The 20,135-nt window shown below is 39.6% G+C and overlaps 1 long non-coding RNA gene across 2 annotated transcripts; it reads right to left on the bottom strand.

Moving 5' to 3' along the window:
* Nucleotides 1-577: 577 nt before the first annotated feature.
* Nucleotides 578-7,172, bottom strand: LOC137242786 (uncharacterized). 2 transcript variants are annotated; one of them, XR_010950363.1, is made up of 4 exons: nt 6,567-7,172; nt 6,257-6,493; nt 5,959-6,189; nt 578-885 (listed from the first exon to the last, which is right to left on the bottom strand). It is a non-coding gene; the product is annotated as an uncharacterized lncRNA (long non-coding RNA). The 2 variants fall into 2 exon arrangements; XR_010950362.1 differs by having other exon boundaries at nt 6,257-6,474.
* Nucleotides 7,173-20,135: the final 12,963 nt, after the last annotated feature.

The raw sequence follows: 20,135 nt of genomic DNA, 5'->3' as shown, positions 1-20,135 counted from the left end.
TGTGGATAGGGTAGATGTCTTTGTTCAATATTACAGCTTTTGTTTCTAGATGGCGACCGCATCGGAAATTCGCCAGGCCTTCTTTTGAATCCGTAGTAGCGAATATCCTACCCGGACGTTACTATTTTCCGTATCCCTCCATCACACTAATGTCTTTTCTTACCCTCTTTCTTTTCCTTTCTAACTTTGCCTCTATTACTACTGTTGCCCTTACCATCTACCTCTACCTTTTATCTCTACCCCAGTTTAGGCCAATACCTCGGGAGCAGAATAAGATATTGAAATAAAAACCATCATTTATTCATATCTTTCGTTTGAAACCCATATCGTTCAAACAAAAATCCTTGGAGGTACCTCTGGTATATATATAGCTTTCTATCTCCACAACAGAGCCAGGGTATATAAACCCTCGTTGTATGGTCTCCGGGGTCCATATTTAGGTAGATATCTCCAGGCCCTGGTTACCCAAAAGTATGATATATATTTAGCTACGTTCTCGCATACCTACCATATATACATACAAAATTCGGCTCAGTAATTTCTGAAGGAGTTGTTCCAGTAAAACCATGACACGAGATTATTATATATAATAAATACAATTTTAATTCTGATTTTCAATCATACATTAAGCCAGCAAATTATATTATTTATGGCATTCAAAGGTTTTTAGTGTAGTAAGGAAGTCTCATGTTGGGACTTTTGTTCTCTAAAACTCCAGGCAGTGGAATCATTGTGTCCTTACCGATTAGCTTATATTCGATTCCCGGATGAACTTTCCTTCGAGACTCCCTACAAGGTATATTTATTGCTTTCATCATATCTTTGTCGCTTCAACGTACTGATAGGGGATACACGTATTGAATTATAACTATTGTTACGGTGATGCTGTAATAGAAAAAAAACTTATTAAAATAACAATATGGTAATGAGTGGTAGTTTTGACTTTAGGGCACTATTAACTTTGTCGTTTTCAACATCAATTAAAACAAGGAAGGACGGGACATACCTTTCATGAACGTAGCTGAACTAAGGAAGCGAATTTTTAGATAAAAATTAAATTAAAAAGTAGGTAATTTGTGTGAGAATACAAAGCTTCACGTTTCTTGTGGTCTGCATGACATAGCTATGAATCACTTATCTGAAGAACATATGACGTATAAGTAAGTATTTCATGAAATTTTAAACTTGTAGCTTTTAAAATGGGGCAGAAATGACGAAAAGATTCGTATCTGAACCATCGGTTGGTATGGGGCATAGACTATATCACCATCACAGGACGGTGCTCGCGGCACTTTGCTTGTCAAAAGCTTTAGACACAGTCAAACACAGCACGCTACTCCAAGACATACATATATATTAGGCTCACACATGTCCCCCTTTCTAAACTGATGGACTGCTAATTATCTGAATGGTTAGCAAGCGTCGGTTCAATTTAGGAACGAAATCTCAAAGCTAAGGAAAATTAAAAAGAGGGTTGTTGTTGTTTTAGATATAAGGTTGCTCCCCGAAGGCTATGTGGAGTGTTATCGATGTGATGGTCCATTGCCGGATACAGATTCGGTACGTTCCGGTAACACAGCACCATTAAGGTGCTAGCCCGATCATCTCGGGAACGATTTATGTGGCCACGTTAAACCATCAGGCCATCCCTCCCTCCCCATCCCTAAGTTCCATGAGGAGCTTGGGGTCGCCAGAGCCTCTTCTGTTAGTGAAACAGGATTCGCCGGATAGGTGAGGTTGACAATTGGGTTTGGAGAAGCTATATATTGCTCTGGCAACTTGAAGGGTTGCGCTGTACAGCCCCTTGAATCTGGTATTTTAGTCGCCTCTTACGACAGGCATACCTACCGCGGGTATATGCTGACCCCCCTGGGGTCCCGCTGGGGGGTCCCACAGGATGGTGTCCAATCCCCGCCTAATCTCATTTCTACATATCAAGGTTCCCTTCCCACCAGAAGGAGTTACAATCAGTTCCTATGCCGGCGACTGCACGATTATGGCAATGGGACCTGGTACTTCAATGGATGAATTAGTTTCTGAGGTAAATAGCTATCTCCTCGATCTTTCTAGTTTCGATCAGGATCTACATTTTGGTGAGCAGGGCCGTAATAAAACGTCAAATCCTTTGCTGGTAGTACTTGGGGAAAATACAAATAAACGCTCATTACCACATACAAAGCAATTGGCCAGCCGATTGCATGCTACGCGTCCCTTATATGGTCGCCAAACCTAAAACCTACTCACTGGAAGAAGCTACAGGCCTGCCAAAATACTGCTCTGAACCGCAACGGGCAGTCTTCTTATGTCCCCAGAACACCATCTACATAATGAGGCGAGAATACTCCCCATTAGAGAGAGAAATGAAATGCTAACCAAGCAAACCCAGAAACCTGGGAATCCCAACAGACATCTGATTGATGAGCCTACACCGCCAAAGGGGCTTAAGGAGGCATCTCCGTAAGCATTATGAAGAAATACGGTATCTGAGAACGCAGCCGTAGGAAGCTAAAAACACAAGCAGGTCCTCAGTGAAATCCACAAACAGGCGTCGGACCCCTATGACGGAATTGTCCATTGAATCATGTACTCAAAAAACTAGCAGAGGAAACGCGCGTCACTCTAGCTTAGCTTCGATCTGGGTACTGTAACAGGTTAAACTCTTAGCCATCCAGAATCAACCCCGACATACAAAACATATGTCCTGCTTGTAACGTGTCCCCACATGACACCGACCATATCTTCAAATGTATTGTGGAACCAACGCCTCTAACACCCCTCTCATTATAGTCCAGCCCTGTTGAAACAGAAAGTTTCCTTGGACATTGATGAAAATTTGTGATCGGCCGCACCTATTGGATGGGGCGAAGCACAGCTATAACAACAACAGCAGGCGGACAACCCGGAAAGAGAGGCAGCAACTAGGCGGACAATAGGGGTGAGATCTTGGCGGATCAAATAGAAGATAGGAGACGCCCCACACGTATGGTAGGAAGCTGTCACAGTTCGCCGGATATTTCAATCGTGAGCGCAGAACTCCTAAACAGGCAGCCGATGGTAACATTGGCATCCAACCACCTGCCTATACTTATTTCGCTCGAGCGTTCTGCCGACTTCATCGTCACAGAAAAATGCACTTTCATTAACTTTAACAAAGGAAAGTAGGACGAATAGAAATCCTTTACAGACAACCGCTTTGCTGCCCGCCAAGGGGAGCGTGCTTTCCGCAAGGTCATTGAATCCGCCTCGGCTCGTTTCATTCCCGCCGGTAGAATTCCCGAAATTCGGCCCCACTTCCCGGCGGAGGCCGCAAATAAGGGATCGTTTGTGGATGAACACAAGCGGGCGAAATGGGAGGAGCACCTAAGCGGTTGTAACATCTCTGCCGGTGTAGGTAAACTTTGGTTCACCTTAAGTCCCTATCGAATCCGTCTAGGCACAATGACAAAGTCTCCATCGCCTTTGGCGATAAAGTGCTGTCGGATGCGAAAAAATGCGCGAGCGCTTTCTGCCGACAATATATAATGCATTCCACGGTCGAAAAAGATAGACGGAGGGCCAACAGACACGCACATAAACATAATTTTAGCGCGTCACCAATTACCATCACCGCCGAAGAGGTTGAGGATGCCATCGGCCGGCTAAACCATCCAAAGCGGTCGGCAAGGACGGCATAGCCATGCCGGAGCTTAAAAGCCTAGGGAAAGAGGGTTTCAAATATTTAGCACATGTCTTCAGCCTGTCTGTTTCCATCTTTGTCATACCCGAAAAATGGAAAATGGCCAAGGTGGTCCCGCTACTAAATCCTGGGAAACCAGCTAACATAGGAGAGTCAAATCGCCCGATAGCTCTCCTATCGCCAGTAGCCAAGACGCTTGAAGCCATTTTGCTCCCCTACTTCAAAGCAAATTTGCAGCTAGCCTGTCATCAGCATGGCTTCATAAAACTCCATAGCACCACCACCGCGCTAAATGTCATCGGCACCTAGATAAAGTGCGATTTGAATCAAAACCCCCACCGTAGAACAGTACTCGTTGCGCTAAACCTATCAAAAGCTTTTGATACGGTCAATCATGGCACGTTACTGCAAGACCTGGAAGAGTCTTCCCCTATGACTTAAAAGGTGGACCGTAAATTATCTGGGTGGTCGGCAGGCATCGGTACAATTTAAAAATGAAACATCTAAACCAAGAAGAATTAAACAGGGGTGCCTCAGGGTGGTGTCCTATCCCTACTTTTGTTTAATTTCTACATATCTAAGCTACCTTCGCCACCAGAAGGAGTTACTATCGTTTCCTACGCCGATGACTGCACAATAATGGCCACAGATCGATGAGCTTTGCAACACAATAAACGGCTACCTCCCTGATATCTCCAGTTTTTCGCCTCGCGAAACCTGGGCATCCCAACAGACATCTGATTAATTAGCCAACACCGCCTAGGGACTTAAGGAGTAATCTCCGTAAGCACTTTGAGGAAATACGGCACCTGAGAATTCAGCCGTATGAAACAAAAAAACACAAGCAGGTCCTTGGTGAACTCCACAAACAGGCGTCGGACCTTTATGCCAGGAATTGCCCGGTGAATCCAGTACTCAAAGAACAGTACCCAAAACTTGCGGTAGAGGAACGCATACTCCCCAGGGAAACGCGAGTCACTCCGGCTGAACTTCGTTCTGGATACTGTAACAGGCTAAACTCTCACCTATCCAGAATCAACCCCGACATACAAAATGTATGCCCCGCTTGCAATGTTTCCCCACATGACACCAACCATCTCTTTAATTGTAATGTGGAACCAACGCCTCTAACACCCCTTGCATTATGGTCCACCCCTGTTGAAACAGCAAGTTTCCTTGGACTTCCGTTAGAGGATATTGATGACAATTTGTGATCGGTCACATCTATTGGATGGGGCGAAGCACTGCTATAATAACAACAACAGAGGCAGCAACTGCATCAACCATCGATCCCGAGCCGTTCCTGCCAGTTGGCTTACAGGGGCATTTATTAGTAGAAGGGAGGGAGAAGAGAGAACACTGGAGCAATACGCCAGGTTTCAGAAAATCTAAGATACTGTTTGGAGGTTATAGCACAAGTCGCTACAGGGCAATAATAGACCTGTCGCATAACCTAAGAATCCCAAGAGGTGTTCTAACAGGGCATTATAGACTGAACAGCCGTATGCAGAACCTGGGCATACTATCGAATAACACATGCCGATTTTGTGATCGATCAGCAAACGGCCATATGCTCCCAGAATGCGACGCAATCTCAAGACGTAGGGGTAAGTTCATGGGCTCACCATGGCCAGAGCATTTCCACATTTAATCCCTCAAGCCAAGAACACTGCTAGGGTTCATCAAGGAAGTCGACTAGGATGAGGTGCTGTGAAGGAGATGTGCAAGTCACTGTGCAATCCTCAATAAATTATCTATCTATCTACGTTCCGGTAACAAGCGCCACTGAGGTACTAGCCCGATCATCTCGGGAACTTTGATATGACTACATTAAACCTTCCAGGGTTTGAATATTAATAATGACCGCAATGCGAAAGTCTGCTAAAATTTACCATTCTCCATGGAATGCTCGATATATAACTTTCCACGTTGTGAACCAGTAATGAAAAAAGCAAAATTTACTAAAATTTTAACTGGCTGTGGGTAATAAGGTGATGATGTCCTCTCTTAGCGCAATGTAATGACAATGGCGGCGCAGGGAAAATGACAAAAATCTTGTAAATCTACTGATCATAATTAATTAATTCCACCCTTTCTATGTATACATACATATGTATTTTACTCTCCAACGCTAATTAAAGAAATCAATTGGTATTTACATGAACTTCGAACTCTTTGGTATTTGCTTTCTTCAGTTTATTATAATCCAAAGCATGACAAATTATCACTAACAAATTCATACATGTTGTTTATATATTTAAAATAGTAGGCAATTTACTTACCCTTTCTGGTGTGATGATTCCTGGACAATCGGGTCTGACTAGACGCGATTTATTTTGCCTTAGGACAGCGTGTTTAACGCGAACCATATCATGTTAGGGCACACCTTTGGTGAGGCAAACAATCAAAGAAATTTCTGCTTCCAATGCTTCTAGGATAGCAGCAGAAGCTCCCGGTGGCGGCACATAAATAACAGTTGCATGCGGATCAGTTGCCTTTTTTTCTTCGGCTACCTATTCAATTTTAATTCACATTACATTATCTACAATTCAATTTTTAATCAATACAAATATAAATTACCGAAGCAAATACTGGCAAACCAAGATGCGTAGTTCCACCCTTTTTTGGGGAAATACATCTAACCAGTTTGGTACCGTATTCCAAAGAATGTTGGTTGTAGAAAGTACCTTGTTTACAGATAAATCCTTGGCAAATGAAACGTGAATCTGCACTTAATTGTAGGTTTCCTCTTATTTTGGCATATTCAGAGCTGAATCGCACCCCGGCAGAGATGTTATCTATTAAATTAATATAACACTTTTTTTTTATTATTTAAAAATTCACATACGTATGAATTAAAAGCAGAAAATAACAAATGTTGTTCTTGTACCGATGACACTCCCCGTTATGGACTTTGTTGTCCTTTGCCGGATGCAGATCGGGTACGTTCCGGGAACAAGCACCATTAAAGTACTAGCCCGACCATCTCGGGAGAGATTTAGTATGACCACATGAAACCTTCTAGGCCATCCCGTTGATTCTATATAACTTAATATTATTTTGGGCGAAAGCCGCCAACGCAGAAAGGTGTTCTGTCATTTAGAAATGCCTAAACAAAGCACAAGAATTTTTCCTTTTTACACACCAGGTTAAGCGAGAGCTTGTAAGAATTTTATTAACATCTCAGCAATTATATTTTTTCTGCGTTTTAATGTTTTTTTTTTTTTTTTTTTTTTTTGAGTTTGGGATTTGTTGGCCAGAGAACTTGTCTCCATACGCCAGGTATTTCCTCTTAGATAAATTGTTCAGATTAAATGATTTAATGGTTTACTCCAAGTACGATAAATTTTAAGTTTTTCAACTGTTTTATTAATTTTTTGTCATGTCGATTCCCTCACTATCCGCCATTTTGTTCTCAACCGCATGAATAGCGTCCTTTTATAACACGCGGTTGAGCTGTGGGGAAACGAACTTGACGCGACGACGTTAAAAAACGAAGTGCATTGTTTACTATATAGTTTGGCAGCTTAATTCGAGGTTATGTTGCGAATAGAGTGGAAGGCACTCGCAGGCCGTGAAAATAGGCACTCGAATGGAGTGGAATGAAGAACAGTAGGAAGACCAGAGTTGCATTGGATCAATCATTGCATCAATATTAAAGATAAATTTAGAAAAAATAATTAAATACTTGAGTATAAGCAAACATTTTCTTTCAATTACTGCAATTAAGGTGTCCTAGATGCTATATATTCCAAAATTATAACATTTTATGTCTGTTTAAAAATTTAACTTCAATTTCCCTAAGATTTCCGTAATATGGCCATTAGTGATGTTTGTGTGTGTGTGCAAATTTTGAGCAATCAGCTGTTAGTTGCGCTACTTGGTAAAGTTTACAATGACGAAGTGGTTTTAATGTTTTCCGGAATAATTAATGAACTGTCATAAATAAACAAAAAAAAAATATGTATACGTATACAGTTCTACCAAGCTTTTGTGGCATTTTGACATTTGCGGGGCAGTGCTGCAAAATCTTTTATATGGCTATGCGCAACTGTCGATGGCGGTTTTTTTTACCCGTAAATGTAAACGTATATACGGGTGTTAAAAAACACGGCTATTAAATTAGTCTACCTGGTACATCCAACGATGTAAGTCAATGTCTAAATATACATGTACTTTTGTGTTTTATTATAATACTTGTTGCAACACCACCTTACATTTAAAACAAGAAGGGTGGCAACACAAAAATGAGAAGAAGAACCATTTTGTAATAAAGACGTATATCAACGCCAGAACGACTGAATAACACAAATATTTCTCTTTTTTCTAATATTATTCATTTTAACGGAAAACTAAAGTAAGAAAACGTTGTATTATACTATGGAAATATTGTAACTATTTTACTTTATTAAACAGTTTTTTAAAGCTTCTGTGAGCACAAATTTGCGTCTTATTTCTGGTGTAACAGTCGCTATTAAAAGTTGGTGGACCAACATTCTTTAAAAAATGTATAACCTTGAAAAGCACCTTACAATGGCCGAAAGTAACGAAGATAAGGTAAGCTGTGGACTGTGCAATGAACCTGATGAAGGGAAAATGGTGCAATGTGATGACTGTGACAAGTGGTTTCACTTCCATTCTGCTGGAGTCTCAGACGGAATCGAAAAGGTCGACTGGATCTGCAATGATTGTAAAAAAAACCAAACCATCATTCATACGGTAACAAAAGCAACAAATACAATTGCCAGTCAAGCACAGCTCAAAGACAACACGGAGCATAGGAGTACCGACCAGACAAATGTAAGTACCATGTGAGTTTGGAGATACAGCGTTTGGAGGAGGAAAGACAAGTAGAGCTAAGTTACGTAGCAAGAAAGTACGACATTCTTAAACAACAAATTATAGCATGCAAAGCCACAGAAATTTCTCGTGTGGCAAACGTAAATGATGTAGTAAATTCTCGTACACCTAACATGAATGCATGCAATACAAGCAGTTGTGCAAAAGAAGTCGTACAAAGTCAGTTGTACAAGTTTAGTCTTCCTTCATGTAACAATGTGGTATACCCGACAGTCGGACCAGCAGGTACAACAAATCGAACAAGCGAGCAACACAGGCAAGTACATGATAATAAGAATCAACCTAATGATCAGAATGGTACCTATAATCGTTGTTATGATCATAATCAGAATAGTATGTATTGCTTGCGTGCTGAGCAGATACAAGCAAGGTATGCCATTCCAAAAGAGCTGCCAACATTCAACGGGAAGCCAGAGGAATGGCCAATTTTCATTAGCAATTATGATAGCTCGACACGTATATGTGGATTCACTAATGACGCAAATATGCTAAGACTACAGCGCGCACTAAAAGGCAAAGCCCTTGAATACGTAAGCAGTCAACTGCTGTTACCTGATTTGGTGCCAGAAGTTATTGCGATTGGTTTTTGGTAGGCCCGAATTAATCATTAATAGCCTTCTTGAAAAAATTCGCTCAGCACCAAGTGTTAATGCAAATAAATTAGATACGTTAGTTTCTTATTCAATGGAGGTCTGAAACTTAGTTTCATCAATGCGAGCTGCCGGCCTCATGACACATTTAAACAATCCAATCCTTCTGCAAGAATTAATTGGTAAATTGCAAGCTAGGTTTAGCTTGGACTGGGCACTTCATTGAAAATACGTTACCGGAGCAAACTTGTCAGACTTTAGTGACTGGTTGTTCGAGTTGGCGCAGGCAGCAAGTTCTATCATGATGAAACCAGCAATCTCTAGTCAACAAGAAGTACGTCGTACTTACCGGGTGGGATTTCACGAAGAAGAGGAAAATATATATACTAAGAATACCGAGGAACGTAAATGTGCAGCATGTGACGAAAATCATTTTATAGCACAATGTGAGAATTTTCAAGGGATGAGCTATGACGACAAGTGGAACATAATTCATCGCATGGAATTGTGTCGCTCTTGCCTTAAAAAACATAATCCGAAATTTTGCAAGGAGCGCAACGAATGTAGTATAAACGGCTGGACCGCAAAACACCACCCTAGCCTACACAAGCCGGTGGCAGTAAACAAAAAAGCTGGTGCGGGAGCAAGTCTGCTTGCCACGCAGATGCATACTATATCAAAGGTGCTGTACAGGATTGTACCAGTCACGATTCACGGCCAGCATGCTGGCGTTGAGGTGTACGCATTATTCGATGATGGGTCAGGACCAACCATAATCGAACACGACCTAATAAAAATGTTGCAATTGGACGCACCATTACACCTTCGTTGGACTGATGGGTCCACTCGAGTTGAGAATGATTCGAAACTGGTAAATCTGCTGGTATCAGCGAAAGGAAATAACAAGAGATTCACGATGAACGACGTTCGTACAGTAAAAAAACTTGATCTGCCTGCACAAACGCTTGTCTTGTCAGAATTATCAAACAAGTACAAACATTTAAAGGGATTGCCCGTTAGGTCTTATCAAAATGCCGTACCACAACTAATTATCGGTGTAAATAACAAGCACTTGGCCATGCCATTGCAGTTTAGGGAAGGAAAGATTCACGAACCAGCTGCTACAAAAACGCGTCTGGGCTGGACAGTGTATGGCACCGTGGAGGGTAATGAGCGTACTGTAAACAATGATTTTCAACTACATATGTGCGAGTGTGACAATAACATGGCCCTTGATAGACTAGTAAAAGAAAATATGAAACTCGAAAATCTAGAGCAAGCTGCAATATCAAGTTTACGTACTGTCCCGAGCCAGCTAGATATTTTGGAAAAGAACGTTACTCGAACAGGATATCACTTTACAACCCGCCTCTTGTGGCGCTCTGACGATATATCACTACCAAGCAATTTTGAATTTGCAATGCGCAGACTTGTGTGTTTTGAGAAAAAGTTGGGAAAAGATAGCGATTTAAGAGGCCGAGTAAATGAGTTAATAGGTAGCATGGAAAAGAAACAGTACATACGGAAGCTCAGTGAGGGTGAGATCAAGCAAGAATTTCAACGTAAGTGGTACCTACCCATGTTTTCAGTTAGCAATCCAAACAAGCCCAATAAAACACGAGTGGTGTGGGATGCAGCAGCTACATATCAAGGAAGGTCCCTCAATAACTGCCTTGAGAAAGGCCCGGATCTGCTGAGACCACTTATACACGTACTTTTCAACTTTCGCATAGGAAAAATCGGTATTTGCGGCGATATATGTGAGATGTTTCACAGAATAAGAGTACACGAAGAAGACCAGCACTCTCAGCGATTTCTTTGGCGCGATTGCGATTCGGCTCGAAAACCAGATATATATGTGCTAGAAGTAATGTCATTTGGTGCAACTTGTTCCCCATCTATCGCGCAATATGTTCGTAACAAAAATGCAATGGATTATGCCAACGAGTTCCCACGAGCTGCTAAGTCAATAACAGAACGTCACTATGTAGATGACATGCTGGATAGCGTTGATACCGTTGAGGAGGCTACCAAGCTAATAAGTGATGTAAGACGGCCCATACATGACACAAAAGCCATGCGCAAATATAAAACGACGGAATTTGTGCAAATGAAAATTTTGACATATACGGCTCAAAAACACTGCGCAATATTCATTTTTAATGTAGCGCAACAAATGAAACATGTGTTTTAATTGTACAAAAAAGGCACTAATTGTATAAAAAAACACTATTTATTTTCCACAGTATAAGTGGAAAAACTCGCACCAGAAGCGTTTATTTTCCATAGTATTTATAATTTTTATATTTTAGTTGCACGACCAGCTCAACTCATTGCAGCACTGCGCAATATTCATTTTTCAACTAGCGCAACAAATGAAACGTTTTCTAATTGTATAAAACATTATTATGTATTATTGAATTTGTGTGAATTCCTGTTGCAAGCTAAGATGGGCCTTATGCCTTCGATATTAACATTTTTAAGCAACAATTACTGATGTTATATTATCAGAAACAACGGGTAAACTGTGTAACATTCACCACACACGAAGAAAAAAGCATGTGCAATATTTGCAGACATGCGTAAATATCAAAATCGTTTTGATTTTAGCGCAGTTCTCTGCGCAAATAGCGCAACCAGTGCACACACCGGGCAAATCCTTGTGCAAATTGGTAATTTGCACAAGGATACTTGAGCCATGTAATTGGCGTATAACTGAAGTGCACAAGCGAGGGAATTTCCATATTAGAGGATGGCTTACTAATTCGGGTGAGGTTGCCAACGATCCGGTAAGTGATGGTTCACAACGTGAAGAATTTTGTACCGCTGGGAAAATTGTTGACCAAGTTATAGAACCGGATAAGGTACTCGGGTTATGGTGGAAAACCAGCGCTGACGTGTTTACATTTAGCACAAGGTTTACTAAAGCAAGTAAAGACATTCTAAACGGACACAGGCTGCCAACCCAGAGAGAAGTTTTACGGTTGCTCATGTCAATATACGATCCACTAGGATTCTTGTCCTTCTACACTATACAACTAAAAATACTACTACAAGAGATCTGGCGCAGTGGGATTGATTGGGATGCACACATTACAACAGAACATGTTAGTGCGTGGAAGCAAAGGTTATCTGTTTTCCAATTCGTCAAACAAGTACACGTTCCTAGGTGCTATTCAGGTACGTTGCCAAGCAAGATGTGTCAGATAGAGTTGCATGTGTTTGCGGATGCTAGCGAGGCGGCATCTGCGGCGGTGGCGTACTTCAAAATTACAAACGGCAATCAAGTTCAAGTTTCCCTCATTGCTTTCAGAACTAAGGTAGCACCTTTGCGACCCATTTCGATCCCTCGTATGGAGTTACTGGCAGCGGTACTAAGTTCCCGTCTTGCTGCGGGAATCACTAGAGGCTATGACCTCCAAATTCAAAAAACATATTTTTATACTGATTCTAGAACAGTTCTAACATGGCTAAGGTCAGACCCACGGAAGTATAAGCAGTTTGTTATGTTTAGAGTTGCTGAAATTCAGGAAAACACAAGGGTTAGTGAATGGAAGTATATTCCATCTAAACTGAATATAGCAGACGATGCCACGAAGTGTAAGAACACCACAGTCTTTAGCCCTACCAGTAAATGGTTTTGTGGACCAGATTTTCTACACGCACCTCAGATGGAGCTGTCCGACTATGCATCAGATAGTAGCGACGGTAATTGCCAGGACGAAGTTAACTTGCTACAACCAGAATATGTTGGCGTCCACATAGTGAGACAGCCATTGATTGATCTCGCCCGATTTTCTAGTGGGAACGTATTGAAAGATGTATGGCATACGTTAAGCGTTTTGTAGAGCGCTGCAAAGACAAGATACGAAGAACCAGAAGCTCGATAACGGTATCCCTTACCTTAACCTCCGAAGAACTACGCTGGAGTCAATGCTTTATCGGCTCGCTCAGGCCGATTCATTCCATGAGGAGTTTAAGTCACTTAAGAGTGACATCAAGTGTATTTTACCAAAAGATAGTGCTTTACGAAAGCTGTCACCCTTTATTGACGAAGAGGACCTCATACGACAATGCAGTCGCCTAGAGAAGGCGCCAATTAAGGATGCGACAAAAAATCCAATAATACTGCCTAAAAACCATAAAGTTACGCAACTCGTTATTGAATGGTATCACCGCAAGTATAAACACGTCCTTCACGAGACTGTAGTGAACGAAATATTTCAACGATTTCATATACCCGGCTTGCGACGAGCATTACGTAAAGTGCGTCAAAATTGGCAGTATTGTAAACTGCACTCCACTAAACCAGTTCCACCACGAATGGGAGTGTTACCAGAAGCACGCCTATCGCCGTACACACGACCGTTTTCATTCGTGGGAATAGATTTCTTCGGACCATTCCTAGCCACCGTCGGGAGGCATACAGAAAAGCGATATGGAGTCTTATTTACTTGTATGACATGCAGAGCTATACACGTAGAGATGGCGTATTCCTTATCCATGAATTCATGTGTGACTGCTATCAGAAACTTCATGAGTCGACGGGGAATGCCAATACAGGTATTCACTGATAACGGAACAAACTTGGTGGCGGCGGAAAAGGAGCTACGGGAAGCGTATCAAAAATTGAACGTACAAGATCTACAAGCTCAATTTACGAGCGCTGAGATGAAATGGACCTTTATTCCCCCTGCAAGCCCTCATATGGGCGGCGTCTGGGACGAATGATACGAACTTTCAAGAACGTCTTGTACCGCGTTGTGACACCTGAAACTAAGCTTAACGACGAAAAGTTAAATACCTTATTTGTAGAGATTGAGAACATTGTAAATAGCCACCCCCTCACATACCTGTCATTAGAGACTGCAGAACAAGAAGCACTAACTCCTAACCATTTCTTGTTGGGAAGTTCATCCCGACATAAGCCACCAGGGCAATTTTCCTTCGAAGATCAATATGTCAGACAGTCTTGGCGGCATTCTCAATATTTAGCCGATAAGTTTTGGAAGAGGTGGGTAATGGAGATGTTGCCTACTCTGACCAAAAGAACCAAATGGTTCGAGGAGGTGAAACCAATCAAGAAAGGCGACGTAGTAATAATTACCGATCCAAACCTACCACGCTATTCATGGCCTAAGGGCATCGTTGAACAAACGTTCGAAGGAAAGGACGGTCAGGTCCGCAGTGTCATAGTACGTACATAGGCTGGCGAGTATCATCGTCCAGCAGCGAAAATAGCCGTACTTGATGTAAAAGGTGATATCAGCGGTGACGTTGCATCGGGCTAGGGTATTATCTCCCTAGGGTCGCAATACCGGGGGAAGAATGTCCCTACAAGAACACTGACTATCATATGACTATCATCTCATTGTCAGCAATGTCAACCTAACGATCAGCGCCTCATACAAACTTTCTAAACTAAACAACTGTGTACGTGTGAGTTTTTGTCTCCTTCTTATACACCAACATGGCCTACTGATTAAGTATATAGCCGTACTGCTCACTCTCATTCCCGTTCCTGGATCAGTGCTGACACTCTAACTACCAAAAAGTGTCATAAATGATAGTTTACTGTAGATATCAGGTTTGACTGTTATACTATCATAAATGACCATTGTTATATTCCGCCAAAAATGAAACAATGCTTTTTGCTTTTTATTTACTTTATTTCATTACGTTTTTAATTTTGTACGTGATAAAAGCATACGTGTTTCTTATTTGTTTAAAATAAATAGTTTTATAAGAATTCGAGTTCAAAATGTTCAATTTAAATTCAGAAAATAACAAAACAACAGAAGAGCGCTTTCCTCATGCGGAAACACATTTAAAAATGAATCACCACCGCATACATAAAATTCCGTTGAGAATTATGTATCTGTCTCACATGCATTATGGTATCTGCTGTATGTTCTTTTGTTCTGTACCAGGTGTCCGAAGCCTTCCCAGTTTCAGTCCTTTTTCATGATTATAGGCTGTCGTTGGGAACATGCGGACATGCGTGAGCGAACAATGGAACATACATAAATTTGAGTATCAATGTTTACGTCCTCGCAGGATCAGCATTGTCAATTACAAGAGTGAGTGTATTAGTAAAACTATCAGCGTTTCTTCCCTAGTTTTACTAATACACTCACACTTGTAATTGACAATGCTGATCCTGCGATGACGTAAACATTGATACTCAAATTTATGTATGTTCCTTTGTTCGCTCACGCATGTCCGCATGTTCCCAACGACAACCTATAATCATGAAAAAGGACTGAAACTGGGAAGGCTTCGGACACCTGGTACAGAACAAAAGAACATACAGCAGATACCATAATGCATGTGAGACAGATACATAATTCTCAACGGAGTTTTATGTATGCGAGAACAGATTATCCGATTTAATCATGTTGTCACTACTGACTGTCATATGACAATCAAATGATTATCACGGTTGTTTTGTTATTTTTTAAATTCCGCCATTTTCAACCGACGAAAACCATATAAAAAATAAGTTTAAAAAATGAAAAAGAGAGCATTTCAAAGCTCCATGCTAAAAGAAAAAAAAAACGTAAAATAATATTAAAAAATACCAAAAGCTGGCGGAATGTATGGGGCGCACTCAAAAAATTGATACGCGAAAAATAATAGTGGTTAGTGGTGATTCATTTTTAAATGTGTTTCCGCATGAGGAAAGCGCTCTTCTGTTGTTTTGTTATTTTCTGAATTTAAATTGAACATTTTAAACTCGAATTCTTATAAAACTATTTATTTTAAACAAATAAGAAACACGTATGCTTTTATCACGTACAAAATTAAAAACGTAATGAAATAAAGTAAATAAAAAGCAAAAAGCATTGTTTCATTTTTGGCGGAATATAACAATGGTCATTTATGATAGTATAACAGTCAACCCTGATATCTACAGTAAACTATCATTTATGACACTTTTTGATAGTTAGAGTGTCAGCACTGATCCAGGAAAAGGAATGAGAGTGAGCAGTACGGCTATATACTTAATCAGTAGGCCATGTTGGTGTATAAGAAGGAGACAAAAACTCACACGTACACAGTTGTTTACATCACATTTGCGCAAGTCCCCTTAAGTTTGTGATAGAAAGTTTGTATGAAGCGCTGATCGTTAGGTTGACATTGCTGACAATCAGATGATAGTCATATGATAGTCAGTGTTCTTGTAGGGTTGTAGGGGTTGCAACACCACCTTACATTTAAAACAAGAAGGGTGGCAACACAAAAATGAGAAGAAGAACCATTTTGTAATAAAGACGTATATCAACGCCAGAACGACTGAATAACACAAATATTTCTCTTTTTTCTAATATTATTAATTTTAACGGAAAACTAAAGTAAGAAAACGTTGTATTATACTATGGAAATATTGTAACTATTTTACTTTATTAAACAGTTTTTTAAAGCTTCTGTGAGCACAAATTTGCGTCTTATTTCTGGTGTAACAGTCGCTATTAAAAGTTGGTGGACCAACAATACTTGTCATTTTGTATTTCTAGTCCTGAAGATGACTTCTAATTGAAGTCGAAATATCGATAAATAAAACGACAATATAAAACGCATATAAATAAAAAACTTTTGTGTGTTATTTAATATTGTATGGCCTCAAGCTCGAGAATTTACATACATTTTTAACAAACTAAAGGCCTAAAAACCAACAAAAAATAATTTTTCCTTTCCGCTTTCAGATTATTGTTGTCGAGGTCAATACTCGTCTTTGACACTGCTTCCCATGTTTTTGGACGCGTTCGCAGTCGAACTCTGTTCTAGAATTTCTTTTACCCAAGATTCCTGCTTTAAGAAAGGCCGCGGCACTAGGACAGTTTTCATATAGATGCGTATCACGGTAGCTTATGCATCCCAATAACATCGCCACAATCAACCAAGATGTTGCGTTTGTAAATATGAAGGAACTTCAGACTTTGCAATTAAAGTTTATTCCGCCTTGCCCATTCACATATAAAAATTCGCGAAGCACCGTTATAAGCATTCTCCCTATACAACAAAAATACTTGCTAACATATTTTGTGTCGTATTCGATTGTTATATAGCAGGTTTTAATTACGAAAAATGTTAGAAAATTTACCAACCAGTGGAAAAATAATTTCACTTGCAAAGTGTGCCAACACCCTTAGCCAAAGCAAATGTCAAATTCTTCTTCTTATGATTTGCTTGCAACAAAATTTGGGAGTTGGCTACTTTTCAATATCAGATGGCCCCAGTGTCGCTCATTCTACCGCACAAATCACACACAGAAGATTGCGCATTCACAAGTCCAAAGTTGCTTCTTCTGCGCATCTACGTCACACTCGACTTCTTGAGCGAATGAAAGAAAGAGAGAGAAAAAACAAGAGCTGTAGGAAAATGACATAAAAGTTTCCCATAAAAAACAGCTGATCTTTTGTTTGCATGCGCAATGCGCAATCTTGTTTGTGTGATTTGTGTTCTAACGTTCTCCATAAAGGTTCGTGCACATTATACGACGCGACATGTAGCGACAAAATATTCTTTGCATGTATTCTTATGTAACCATGCACACCTAACGTCAGTCGTACGACATGACACGACCAAGTTGACCAAACTAGGAAAAAATGCCGCGAATATTTTGTCGGAACGTGTCCCTACATGTCCCGTCGTATAATGTGCATGAACCTAAAAATATGTGCAATCTACTCATAATGCATAAGCTTGCTTTAAACTCATCTACATGAAAAACTGCTTATGTGTCGGGGCTTTTGGTGAACTGATGAAAACATGCTTGCAACGTTTCAATAAAACTTGCGTTCGCTGAAAGCACCCATTGTCATTAGAGCTGGATTCGATTCGATTTTTTTAAGAATCGATTTTTCGATTCGATTCTAGAAAAAAATCGATTAAATCGAAACGAACAAAGATTATTTAAATGTTGCTTATTCTTTGTAACAATAGCTGTATTTCGTTGCTAACTATTACAATTAAAACACTAGCTAGCTTACCGAATTGCGTGGAAAGCAACAATAAAAATTAATCGAGTTGAGTTGGCTAAGCGGTTTCAGTTGAAACCACTACCCTTCAAAAAACGCGAGTACTCTATAAATAATGTAAGGAATACTCGTTTGGGAGTATAGGACTGATCCAAACCTAATCTGTATTCATACAAAAAATGTGCTCCAATTAACATTGCGATAACCTAGGAGAGGAGTAGGTGATCCCACTCTCGCTTTGTTTGTGAGTATTCCATAGAGTACATACGTGAGAGTACTTTCCAAAGTACTTTCACTGTAGTATTCCATGGAGCACCCACAGAGGATCATATGCCAAAGTACTAAAGAGGAATTGTGTCGGAAAGAATTATCGAAGTGAATTTAATTTAAAAAAATTAAAGTAAATGAAGAATACAGCTTTTATATTTTATACTACGAATATTCTTATGTTATTTAGCATTTGCGTGAATAAAGAAACTAATATTTCTCTATACATACTTTAGTATGTATACATAAAACCAGTGCGCTGTTGCATTTTATCAGAGTTGCCAAAGTAAAATTTTATTATTAGTTATTTGCATGCAATATTTTACTTTTGGCAACTCTGTTCCATCGTCATCGTGTGGTGATCACTGTCGTTAAACGAGCAATGATCGGCTGATGGTGGTCCGCAAACGCATTGCAAAGGAGTATTGTTAGAGTACTCCAACATGAAGGAAATGGAGCACGTAATCCAACAATTTTTGCAGGGTAATGTACTTACTTACATACTTAACCATTTAATCGATTTTTCCCCTTTCGTTGACTGCCGACAAAATTGGAAGCATCAAGGAATGCCACATGGGTCTTCACTTGATCCTTTCATGGGAGTGAGATAATTATAATTATAATTATGTGGTATATACCGAAATGTCACACTTTTTGCGCTTTTTTGAATCTTTTATTTCAAAACACAGTATCATACCCAAATACATATGTAACACTCCTATATTGCTAATGCAATATGCTCGCTATGAGTTTTGTTTTCGAAATCAAAAAAAGACAGCCTACGAAATTTTGGCTTAAGAATACATACATTTGTAAGATTAAAAAAATTTATATGAGTATCGGTAGTGGTGTTTATGGTGAGTTCAACCGTATAATTTTATTTGGTGCAAATAATAACTATAGGGGTAATTCCACGTCAAAAGGTAAATTTTACATTTTTTTAAAACAAAATATCTTTGAAACTATTAAGTCAATCTTGAAAATTGTAATGTCCTTAGATAGGTATTAAAACAAGGTTTTGTTTGATATATAAAATATCTATAATTGATATTAGAGAAAAATTGTAAGTTCACAAACGGCGATGGTTACTAGGACATGTTTCTGAATTTCACTTCTTCATCAGCTAGCTTATCGGGAGCTGAGCGTTGAACTCGAATCTCCAACATTCATATCAGTGCAAAGGCTGATGCCTTTAGCTGCTAAGCCATATGAATGTCCCGTTGTTCGCTGTACAATTGGTCTCTAAGAGTTGCCTTTTTGTTTATATTCCTTTTGATCACCATGTAGGCACATACACTCTGTATGTAGTTTATTCCTAATGGTGTGGATATGATTTTTAGGCGCGCTTTTGAAAGCTTAGTAACATTTGTTCGGATTTTTACAGTATTTGTTTTTAATACTTCCGCTGTTACTATTATATCAATATGATCATATGTATTTAATTAGCGAGCTTTGCTGATATTGATTTATACAATGGTTTTTGTAATTGATATTAGACATCTATATTTAGAAGAAATTTCTATTATAAAATTATGTTTTCATGGTAAAATGATTGCTAACTTATCATGAATCGAATAAAAAGTCGAAAAAATGTGTTATTGACAAAATACTTTAATACTATCGTGTTGAAGATAATTTTATTACCTTTAATTTGGTATATATATCGTTATATTAGAAGGTATAACTTGATTATTTAGGGGCGAAAAACAAAGAAGGTGTCATATGAGTTCAATTATTTTTATCGATGTAGGTATATATATG

Source organism: Eurosta solidaginis, chromosome 2, assembly GCF_040869045.1.
Source record: "Eurosta solidaginis isolate ZX-2024a chromosome 2, ASM4086904v1, whole genome shotgun sequence".
NCBI lineage: Eukaryota > Metazoa > Arthropoda > Insecta > Diptera > Tephritidae > Eurosta > Eurosta solidaginis.
Note: the sequence above shows the minus strand (reverse complement) of the source record. Positions and strands in the feature narration are given on the sequence as shown.